Source organism: Magallana gigas, chromosome 4, assembly GCF_963853765.1.
Source record: "Magallana gigas chromosome 4, xbMagGiga1.1, whole genome shotgun sequence".
NCBI lineage: Eukaryota > Metazoa > Mollusca > Bivalvia > Ostreida > Ostreidae > Magallana > Magallana gigas.
In genome coordinates this window covers 16,894,023-16,905,748 of record NC_088856.1, presented here as the reverse complement: position 1 = coordinate 16,905,748, position 11,726 = coordinate 16,894,023, and the positions used below count along the sequence as shown (strand labels likewise).

The window sequence follows — 11,726 nt, the reverse complement described above, 5'->3', positions numbered from 1 at the left end:
CAATTAAGAGATATTTACTAAGATAAAGTATGATATGTGGCGATAGCAAACATTCTTTTTCCAATTCATACGTTTATTACGTTTTCAGATATTTGCTAATGAACGTTATTTTGAACGACATTCTGAAATTTCATGTATCAAAATAAAGCATATACTATGGCCAGTAAAAATACGAAGACTTTTGCGATAGCTTTTTTAGTATTTGTTTTCTTATTACAATTTTTATTGACATAATTAGGCAATATTTAATCAGTTTAAACTATAGCTAAAACATCCGAATCCTTGATCCTAAAATAGATCAATTTTTAAAATGGGCGTACATGTAAGACCCTTATTTTTTGCGGGTATTTTATTAAGCGCCTTTCTGGTTGAGTGTTTGAATAATTCATTTTTATGCTGGGAACATATGGAGAAGAGCATTTACTCACTGTACGTGAAAATAAATACTCGTAGTTTAATAATGCTGAGCAAATAAATTGAAAATAAAAAATACGATGCTATCATTTGTGGAGAACTTTTGAATATGTTCTTATTTTGTTTTTCAATTTCTTTTTTTTTTTTTTTTTTTTTTTTTTTTTTTTTTTTTGTAAAATTTTAAATTCAAGTATATTCGGTTTACCTAAATTATTGATATTTAGTTTTGTTTAACAACCACACTTGCAAGCTTTAATACAAATCTAAGCCATTAATGAGTGCCATATAAATCATACAAATTCATGTATTCAAATTTCTCATTGTTCATTTTTCTCATTTTTCTCGGTTGTTTAGATAATGATCAAAAAGTGAATATCCTTTTTTTTAAAGTTCAAGAGGCAAAACTCTGTAAAAAAAAATCATTGGACCGTACCGGAACCAAATTCTTCTAAGTCAGCCTCTATATGTATAAGATGTCTCCATATCTCAAATTTGAGTTGAATGTGTGCAACGATTGTAGAGATAATAATCGGAAAGTAAATTTCCATTTTTTTTTTCAAAGTTCAAAAGGCATAACTCTATCAAAAACCATCGGCCTGGAACCATATTCGAACTTAGCCTGTATATACACAAGATACATCAATACATTAAATTTAAGTTGAATGTGTAAACCGGTTGTTAAGATAATGATCGGAAAGTGAATGATGACGAAATGACAGAAGGACGGAAGGATGGAAAGAAGGAATGACAGAATATCAGAATGACGGAATGACTGAACAGGGTAACACTATACGTCCCAGCCATTTCATAACAGGGGCATAATGACAGATTGTGGCCGGTTATAGCCCAGCCAGCAGTACATCTTTCAAGACGACAATGTGCCAGTGCATCCTGCTCGTTGAATTCAAGATTTTTTCTCTACAGTAACGGAATAAGAATTATGAGCTGGCCTGTACAAAGTCCCGATAAAAACATTGTCGAAAACCTATTTAAGAAAAAGCTACAGGGACGTGTTGGCCGAGTTGCAAACTAAGGTCGACCTGTTTCGTGAGGTGGTGAACATTTGGACCTCCAATACGCCTGAGTACGTTCAAAGTCTATAGAACACAGTTCCAAGACGCATACAACGTGTGATCAGACTAAAAAGTCATCTTTCAAAGTATTTGTTAACGTTTTTTTTACTTAAACCTTTAAATGGAAGATTGAAATCTGGCCTTATTTTGTCGAGAATGTAAACACGCCGCCATTGTGACGAATATTTATTGCATCATACTGTATACAGTTCTTGAATACATCAAGTTTCAATGAGAGGCTGATTTAACTGTCACGTTTTAATATTTACATTCCCTTGTGTTTACGTGGCTATGAAGCAAAAAAGAAAGTCAATATTTTGTGTTGGCACAAGGCTTATTTCTATTTTGCGTTTTTTTTTTTATTTTATGTATATACTTTTTGACACCATAATTTTTCAAAAGTTCATCTTTTCATATTATAATAAAATGTCGATATCGTGTAATAATTCGATATGTGCTATATCATGGGTTTGTGATTCATTATGTCCCCTCGATACATTACCAGACAGAAGTCACACGATTCACCACGCAACTACTTATTAACTGCAATTTTCAAAATCACTAACCCCAGGGCTAGCTGTTCAGTAGCGCACTGTAGTGAGAAACGAGCAACATTTTACACATCAAAATATCAGGCTATTCTCATGGTTTAAAAAAAAATGTGTAAATATTCCAATTATCAAACACGCCATGGGAGTTTAATCTGGGTTGGGCTAATATGAAGGCCAAAAAGTATTCTCCGACATTTCCTCAATTGTAACATGAGATTTTTTTTTTTAAATGGTCAATAGAGATTCCTTCAGTTGCTTTCATATCAATATCCTTTATTCCACGTGTTCACGGAACTTGTTTGTAACCCACCAAATTGCATGGAATAAATCGCTCTAGTAAGTAACATTTAATTATTTTTATTCGGTTCTGCCTAATAATTATTCCAAACTATTAACTACATCACATAGTTTGCGCATGTGCAATGCCATGAGAGTACAGCAACATGTTTTGATGAATACCAGTGTGTCCAAACTACGTTATTCCACTAAAATGAAAAAAGTCTTTCTGTTTTGAAACGGCTCCTCTACCCTTCAGGTTTCAGAACATAACCAAAAATAGAAAGTCTAAGGAGATTTTGCATTGCAGCAGACATGAAAACACCTAAATGATAACGTTGAAAAATGTGCAATGTGTTCCAAGTATCTATTTGAAATGGGGGAAATGGGGAAAAAGATACTGTACATATTTCCCATTATAAAACCCCGTAAGATATTTGTTTTCGATCATGATATTTTTTCCGGTTAAAAATAAATGAAGTGGCAATGAAGTAGGCTTGGATTTTCCCCTTTATATCAATTTCATAGTAAAATTATTTGAAAAATCCTTGTCTAAATCACATGTTCTCTTTCTTCGGTCCAATCTGGCTTATACTTCACCAACAGAGTGCCTTCAGTCAAAGCGTGTGCAATGACCTTGGATGTAGTTTCTAGGTGAAGGGTCAAGGTCATATAAGACCATATCAGAGCATATATAGTAATCTTTGAGTCCTATCTGGCTCATTCTTCACACTAACAGAGCTTTTGTGTAAAGCGTGTGCAGTGACCTTGAACCAAGTTTCGCGGTCAAATGTGAAAGTCATGGAACATATTTTTAAAATGAATTTTAGACAATTAATTATTTCGCATTGGCTTAATCTTGCTAAGATTAACCCACCAAAAACCTCATTTGTAAGGGGTAATGAGCTTGAATTAACGTTCTATGCCAACTAGAAAATATATATGTCTAGCCAGGTCAAAGCAAAATCCCCTAAAATGCATTTCATCTTATTTTTCAATATTAACGTTATTATTAATATCATTAATATGACGGAAGCCATTTTGTTCAAGGTGAAAAAAATTTTCTAGTGCCCACAAAGCTTATCCAGTGGCCTCCAAGTATTTTATGTATGTGGCAGTCTCCAGATATTTAGTTTTGACAGACTCCACATTAATTTCTGGTTGCCACTAGATGATAATTTTGCAGTTGTTAAATAGGGTTTTAATTAATAGATTTATCTGTACATGCGCCTGATGTGAACAAAATTTTTAATTACGTCAATATATGGATGTCATTTTTTCTTACCATCAACATTAATTTTTAAACAAATGAAAAGCAACATAAAGATGTTAAAAGCTAAAGTTGATTTTGATTAGACTTTACCGTATAATGCATAATACCTGTCGATTGTGTTGTAAATGAATATGGTCCAAAAAAAATTTGTAACACGCAAACAAGTTTTTTTCAAGTTTAAAAGATCGAATGTATCATAGAATATTTTTGAAGTGTATAAAAATTGAAACTATGTATATGTCCTTAATTCATAATTATTGCATCAATTTTTTGTCAAGTTTAAGTAAACAATTAATCATGATAAAATGCTTATAAAACAAGAAATTTGGTTTATTTAATGTTCTTGTGCATCGATTATTGTGGATTTGATAAGGGAAAAACATCACAGTTGCAATGATAAATACATTCATGTCCTTTGATTTGTAAAAAAAAAAACCAATACCGACATGTTATTAGATACTATACTTTAGTGATAACGTGTATCATCTCAAATCTGAAGTCCACAAAGATTTGTATTTAACGAATACTGACAAATTGAGGTTTATTTGAATTCTGTTTTCAACCCAACTCTTTAAGCGGTGCTTTGAGTGATGTGTTTGTATTTTGCCAGCATTCAAGGTCTGTAAATCTGGTATTTGATCATTATATATAACCCAGTCATTTGTTTCAACGTTAAAGTTTCAAGGTACAGTACGGTTATATAACATATTTGAATAAGTTTTGTCGTTATGTCACAAATTAGATAATTTTATTACTATGCCCTGAAAATTGCTGAATAACACCGGAAATAGTTATATTGCCCTCCCGGAAAAAGTTATATTTCACAGGAAATGGTTTTATTACCTATTCAAAGGGATTTTGTAGTTCTATTACAAATTAAATATTTGCATCTATTTTGAACTGCCGGTCAATAGTCTGCGATCTATTAGACCGCCGGTCAATAGACTGCGATCTATTGGACCGCCGGTCAATAGACTGTGTTCTATTGGACCGCCGGTCAATAGACTGTGATCTATTAGACCGGCAATGTATATCAGAACGCGTGTATGTTATAATGTTACATCCTTTCTCAGGGAATGTATATTCCTTTACATAGACGCTGTTTTAGTACTTGGTGAAATCAAATTCAATGTTATCAAAATGGAGTATCAAATAATCAACAGTTTTAAAGCCTAATATAAGGTAAAAGACTATTTAAAATCTAATGGGTTGAAGACTCCTCCTTTTTTGTGTAAACTAATATTAAACTGAGATGTTTTAATGCATGCAACAAGTTTGGTGCATGTAAAAGATGAAAAAAAAATTAGTATATTGCATAATGGCACGAAAACCATCTGCAATATGCAAATTGTAAACCTAGAAAACTAAAAAAAGGAATTAGGTAATAAAACAATTATTTAATGCTTGAACAGTCAATAGACCAGATTTTTTTTCCCTTGGTGCAGGGAACAGCTCAGTATGATCTATTGCCCTCGGCCGTTGGCCTCGCGCAATAGATCATACTGAGCTGTTCCCTGCACCTCGGGAAAAATATTCTGGTCTATTGACTGCTAAAGCATTAAATAATTGTATAATATTGCCTTCCTGAAACTGTTAAATCATCCTCGCGTGCAATCATTCTGCATATTAATTACGTCGGGTTCGAAATTTAGCTGAGCAAACGTAAACAGTTCCTCAAAAATAAAAATGTCTTGACAGTGTCTCCTATTCAGAGAAACTTACTTTAATTGTTTAATTTGAATAGTTATGTTCTGTTTGAAAGCATCGATCGACATTTTACAAGAAAATTGATTTGTAAGATATGAAGATACATTAATAATTAAAAATACACAATCATGTTAATGAGGTACATATATTCATAAACAGATTTTTATTTTTAGAAATGTTATATACCATATATTACATGTCTTCTCGGGTGACAATACCAAAATAGTTGTCCCTCGGTGACAGGAAAGCCCTGGAGTGTTATGTCGCCCCCTGCCTTCGGCATTGGGCTACATAACACTCCAGGGTTTTCCTGTCACCTCGGGGCAAATATTTTGGTATGTCGCCCTCGAAGCCATGCAATATATGTATAATAGCGAAGTCCTAAGGACCAGTGGATTTACTTCGTTATAACCGTAATTCGTTTTATCCGCATAACGAATTCGTAATAATAACGATAGCGAACTTTTGCTACTTTGGGCTTAACTAAAACATTACCTTTTAATATTTGGATTATGAATTGGGAAAAAAAACATATGAAATAAATTCATTCAAACTGTTATGTTAAATAATAATGCAAAATTTTTAAAGTGTAAAGAAAATCGTTATAAAAGTGATAAAATTTCGTTATTATTACCGCTACAGGACTCAAAGTCAGTTCGATATATCCGTAAATTCGTTAATCCGAATTCGTTATAACTGTAAAGTGCTTATTTAAAGTGTTACAACTATTTTTAAAAAAATATATATGGTTTTTTTTCAGATATTGACGGAGGCTTCTTGTACAGGCTTCGACCAAATTTGCACGGTGTTTTATGGCTGATAATACATATTCCTTGTGGAACACACTGTACATTTGTGAACACATCGATATATTACATCTGAACAGCTAGCGTCACCATCATTTTACCCTGACTTCTTGGTGTGGAAAATCGCTGGGAAGTAGAATAAGAATGTTTTTTTTAAATAACTGTTTACCGTCGGAAGGCATCTAAATCAAACCTTTCCATCTACTAGAAAATGGAAGCATTGAATGGATCCAACAATGATAGTTATTCCAATGGTAGCCAATTTGATAAGGACCACAACATTACAGGATCGAATAGACTTTATAGAGATGGGTATTTGACAGTTTTCTTTTATGTCTATTCGCTGGGGTTGCTTGGGAATTTAATAACAGTTTTTGTTATAACCTGCAGGAAAGAACTGCATACACCAACATTTCTGGCTATATGCAGTCTCGCGATTACGGATTTTATCGTTGTCGGAATATCGGTGATGAATGAGTTAGCTAGAGAAACAGACTTGTTTCTGGGAATAGTAGGATTCTTTTTAATTTTTTTCTTTTATGCTGCTATGATTAAGTCATCAGCTGATGTGGTGTTCCTGTTTTTCCTCCGTTACGCGCTGATCGTTCATCCACTGAAGTGTAGAATGTACCTCACCAATTCATTTGTCATCAGTGCATCCCTAGTCTTGTGGGGATATAGCTTCATTGCCATTTCATTAAAGTATTTCATTGAATACTTGAGTTATAATTATAAAAGAATAGAAGATATTAAACTGGATTTAATTCCTACAATAATATTCATTCTTATCGTAACTGTTCTACCAATTATTATTATCTCTTTACTTCATTGTTATAAAATGAAAACATTGAGGTTCTCGACTGTCAGCACAGCAATAACACGAAAAATGTCTTGTGTCATCATAATTATTGCCGTTTTGAATCTATGTTTGGGTTTTTTGTTTAACGCTATATTTTCAGGTGACATATTGCTTGGCTTGATGCATTCCTGTAACCCTTTTATCTTTTTCTTATTTCATGTGCCATATCAAAAATTGTCTCGATATTTTGGTCCTTGTGTAAAAATATTTCTCATTAAGGAGGATGTGTGGTCGACAAATTAACCATAAATTATGCCTTAAACTTTTGAATATGATATTTTATATCATAACCTATTATTTAGTAACGAAAAAATTCAAATAGTGTACTTTTAGAACTGAACATTTTCCTATATCTGGATACAGCGTTATTCGTCTTAAGAAAGTAAAAAGAGCAAATAAAATTGACGACGACCATTCAGGTCCCCTAAACGGATTTCGTACGTGTGAATTGATCACGTCGTGATAATTTCTATATTCTGAAATATTTTAAGATTTTAAATTTAAGATAATCAGATGTCAAAAAATACTTGAGAGAATATGCTCTTACTTATATCGTAATCCTTTATGATATATAAATTTGCTTTTGACTTAATAAAATCGCAATAACCTTATAGAAATATTATGTTAATCTCTCTCATTTTATATGACTTGCATGATTCATAAACAAAATATATACTATGTATTATCTGATGGAAAGACCTTTTACTATTTTCAATCATGTTAAATCCTCTATTTTATTTTTTATCTATTTAAATAATCTTTATTTTAAGACAGAATATTCAAAAGTTTAATGATTTCAACTTTTTGAATTAATATATATATATATATATATATTAATTAATTTCTGCTGTGTTGGTGCTATCTTTCTTTGTTGTCTGTTTTGTATGAATATGTTAGATAAAATAAAGAAGGAAACACTTGTTACGTCTTGATGTATCGAAATTATAGATAAAACCATTAACTTCAATCTTCAATTGTACACAATGAACTTAAAAGTTTATTTACAGTTAATGAATTTACGCTTACAGCGAAGTGATTTTTATTTCACATGACTTTATAACGTCGTAAACTTGACAGATATAACGAATTACGCTTATGACGAAGTAAAATTACACGTCCTTGTGACTTCGTTATAAACGTGTTTTACCGTATTCAGATGTATGGTTTATATTACTTATCTTAGGTAGCAAGGGACAGTTTTTTTGTAAAATTGAGAGTTGCTGTACTTGAAGGCTTATGAGTGTTGCTAAAATTCATAAATGATTTTTAATGATTATCATTAGTTAGAAGGGTGTCTCTTGTTGAAATTGATATGCAATATGTAGGCCCCATATGTTAGTTACATGAGAATGAGAAGTAAAATGCGAAACATGCGGCTATGACTGTTGTGTTGACTTTACACAGTGAAATTGCAAGTTACAGACGGGAGGTAAAATAACACGAAAAGTAGGTGGATGGGACATTGTAAACTATACACCGGTAAGTTTCTGACATGTGATAGTGCACCATGCACGCGGTACGGAAGGTCAACCTTCTGCAGGGAATTAGCTGGGGGAGGTCTAAAAAGCTGAAAAATCATGAAAAATTAGCAAAATATGAAAGGGTCCAAATCTTATACATGTAAAAACCAGTATGTAGAGAATTTTACAGGTTTTGACTAGTAATTTTCTTCAGAAATTGTTGATTGGCCTTATAAGGCGTGAATTAAAGGTATTTGTGCTGAATGGGAACTGAGGAAATTCTAGTTACAGAGTTCGGTTTTGACTAGTAATTTTCTTCAGAAATTGGTGATTGGCCTTATAAGGCGTGAATTAAAGGTATTTGTGCTGAATGGGAACTGAGGAAATTCTAGTTACAGAGTTCCGAGGACACGCATCCCCTGGCTACAATGAATTGTATCAAAAAAACTGTCCCGTGCCACCTTATGTCGTCCACAAAAACCCCTATTTAATATACAGCTGCATCCGGCCACTTTTTTGTAAAATAAATCTATCTGAAAAGGTCAGTTTTTCGAGTTCTTAACAAGTCAATACTACTTTGCACCAGTTTTACGGCTTCCTACATGATTTATTTTAAATTTCGGTATTCATACATAATATAATACTCATTTTTAAAGAAAAATGGCTATTATGGGTCTGAAAAACATACAGAAACAGTTGTGATTAATTTGAGATAATCATCAAAGTTATTGCCCGTCTTTTTTTAACTTCAAGTCTGAGTTCGTTTAGAAGACTAAAGGAAACAAATTAAGACATGTGGAAGGCAACATTTAGAATGTCAGCTGTCTCCCCTACTTGTAACCATTTTTGTTAAAAATCTGTCTATAACGTCTGTTGTATAACGTCAAACGCTATTACATCCATATTTATAGAAAATGAAAACCCTTTAAAATAGCCGATAACCAAGAAAGAACTTTTCTTGTTACAAAATCTGTGTAAAACACCAACTCTGGAGACTCAGAACATGTTCCTTTTACATCAAAATTTAGAACAAATTCAGACCTTTTATGAATTTAAAAATAATATGTCATCTTACTGGGACATGTTGACGTTACTGACTAGAAAGTGTTCAAACTATTGAGAACATTCTAAAGAACTTTTATGAAATTATCTTCCTTTTTCTGACTTATAGTAAATGTTTCAATGATTTCCAAACAGTTTCATATACCGGTATGAATTTAAATTTAATGATTTTTTTTAAAGTTCAATTCATTGTAACGATAAAAATTATTCATGAATATTTTGCGATTGTTTTTATGGTTGGTTAATAAAATTGTCACAAGGAACAAACCTTTGTCATAACATTAGTGAAATTTAATAAAAAATAGGTGTTTAATAGGAATGGAGAGAACTATATGTAAAGTTTACACTACTGGGCGCAATGTTTGCCCTGGAATGTAACAACGCACAATTTATTGCGCATTGATACGAATAAAAACTGTTTACAAATATATATATGAAAAAACATTTCACATCGCACGACAAATAATGAGCTGCTCATTATCTAATTAATATTTGGGTTTTTTTTTCAAAATTGTAGACAATGACGTGTTGACAACGAACAGTGTCCAAAATCAAGTCCAAAGGAAAAATACAAAACAGAAGCAGAGCAAACATGTAGCTCTACAATAAAAAAAGAGAAGAGGCAGGATCAGGTGCAATAGAGGAGTTAGCAACCCAGTGGAAGGTTGTATATGCTGAAAAGATCGTCGTATCGACCATAAAACTCACGAAAAGATGACTTCAATCGAGACTGTTAATAGCTCTGTTTAATCAACTTGTTTGTCAGTAGCTTTCATCGCCTTAGATACTGTTCATAAGTAGAGCGTGTCCATGCGTATCGAATTAACTGAGACTAACTCATAAAGTTTTATTGTTAGGTTACCATCAATGTCCATTTCCAGTAAAATATCCAAATATGATAGAGATGACGCAGACTCTGTGGTATCGTTTATTTCAAGTTCACAGAGATATATCGAGTCGACGTAAGTAAGCTTTGCTGAAAATTTTAAAACTATTGAGTTTGAAATGAACCCTTATATCGTATTGTAAAATGAATTTTTGCCAATTTTCTTTCATTATGCCAACAGAATATATTGAAGATTTGGATCAATTTTCACAAAACAACAACAACATATGTTTGTGAAAACCAATTATTTCTTCTTCTTTTTTTTAATTAAAAACATGTTTGAATGCTAATCATATTTTTACATAATTTTGTTGTTTTAAACTCAATATCTCTTGGAAAAATCAAATACTTCAGTTTAATGAATTTCTTGGCGTCGGTAGCCGAGTGGTTAAGGTGCAGGACTCATGACTGAAAGGTTGTGGGTTCGAACCCTGGCCTTGGGAAAGACACTTTTCATGTATTTCCTTACTTCACCCAAGTGTAAAATGGGTACCTGGCTATAGACAGTGAAAGATATTGTCAGAATGTGAGTGTCTGAGCGCCTTAACGGCTGCCGCACTGAGAAGGCTCTGGAATGCTTTAAGGTCTGCTGCGGTAATAATTGTAAAAGCGCTTTGAGAAATGCATTGCAATTTAAAAGCGCTATATAAAAACTTGCAATTATTATTATTATTATTGATACCTCATAAATTTAATTTGGGTCGTAGCTGTTATGCTTATTATATTTTGATAAAACTAATTTCATTAATTTGTTTCAAAACGTCAACACACATTGTTGTATCGAACATGTAAGTTTATATTTGTGAGCCATGTGCACTTATATGATACAAATGTTTTCAATGTGCAGTTGATTTTTATTTTAAAATTTATCTTTATTATGATAAATTTATATTTATCCGTGTTTGTGGGTCATTTATGCCATGTAACCTTGTCTATGAATGAATCTTTTAACTAAGGATTTGATTTCCACAAAATTTCTAACGTACTTTTTCTATAGTGACTTTGTAAATAAAACATAAATATGTCACTAACACAATAATCTTTAATTGATTGATTGGCCAATTCTCAAAATTATATCAAAATTATATATACTTTCTTTGAGTTAATAATCAATGATAGATATATGAAAAAACACTGCATTTGTTTGTTTTGTCGTTAAGGTGACCGATTTCAATCGAAATCTCAAATGGTTAAGAACGATGTAGTGATCTAATTATCTGGTTGCTACCCGAGAACGTGACCTTGGATGGTTATCATGAACACTTCCTGTTTGGTTTTCAGATTGTTTTTGATTAGAGAAGAAAATGATGACACATGTGAAAGAGAAAGAAAGGTTAAAAATCCTTTTTATTCGAATTC

The 11,726-nt window shown here is 32.3% G+C and overlaps 1 long non-coding RNA gene across 1 annotated transcript; it reads left to right on the top strand.

The window, feature by feature from the left end:
- The first annotated feature begins 2,299 nt into the window (after nt 1-2,299).
- On the top strand, nt 2,300-10,119 carry LOC136274501 (uncharacterized). The gene is made up of 3 exons (XR_010712887.1): nt 2,300-2,374; nt 6,055-6,412; nt 9,999-10,119. It is a non-coding gene; the product is annotated as an uncharacterized lncRNA (long non-coding RNA).
- The last annotated feature ends 1,607 nt before the right edge of the window (nt 10,120-11,726 follow it).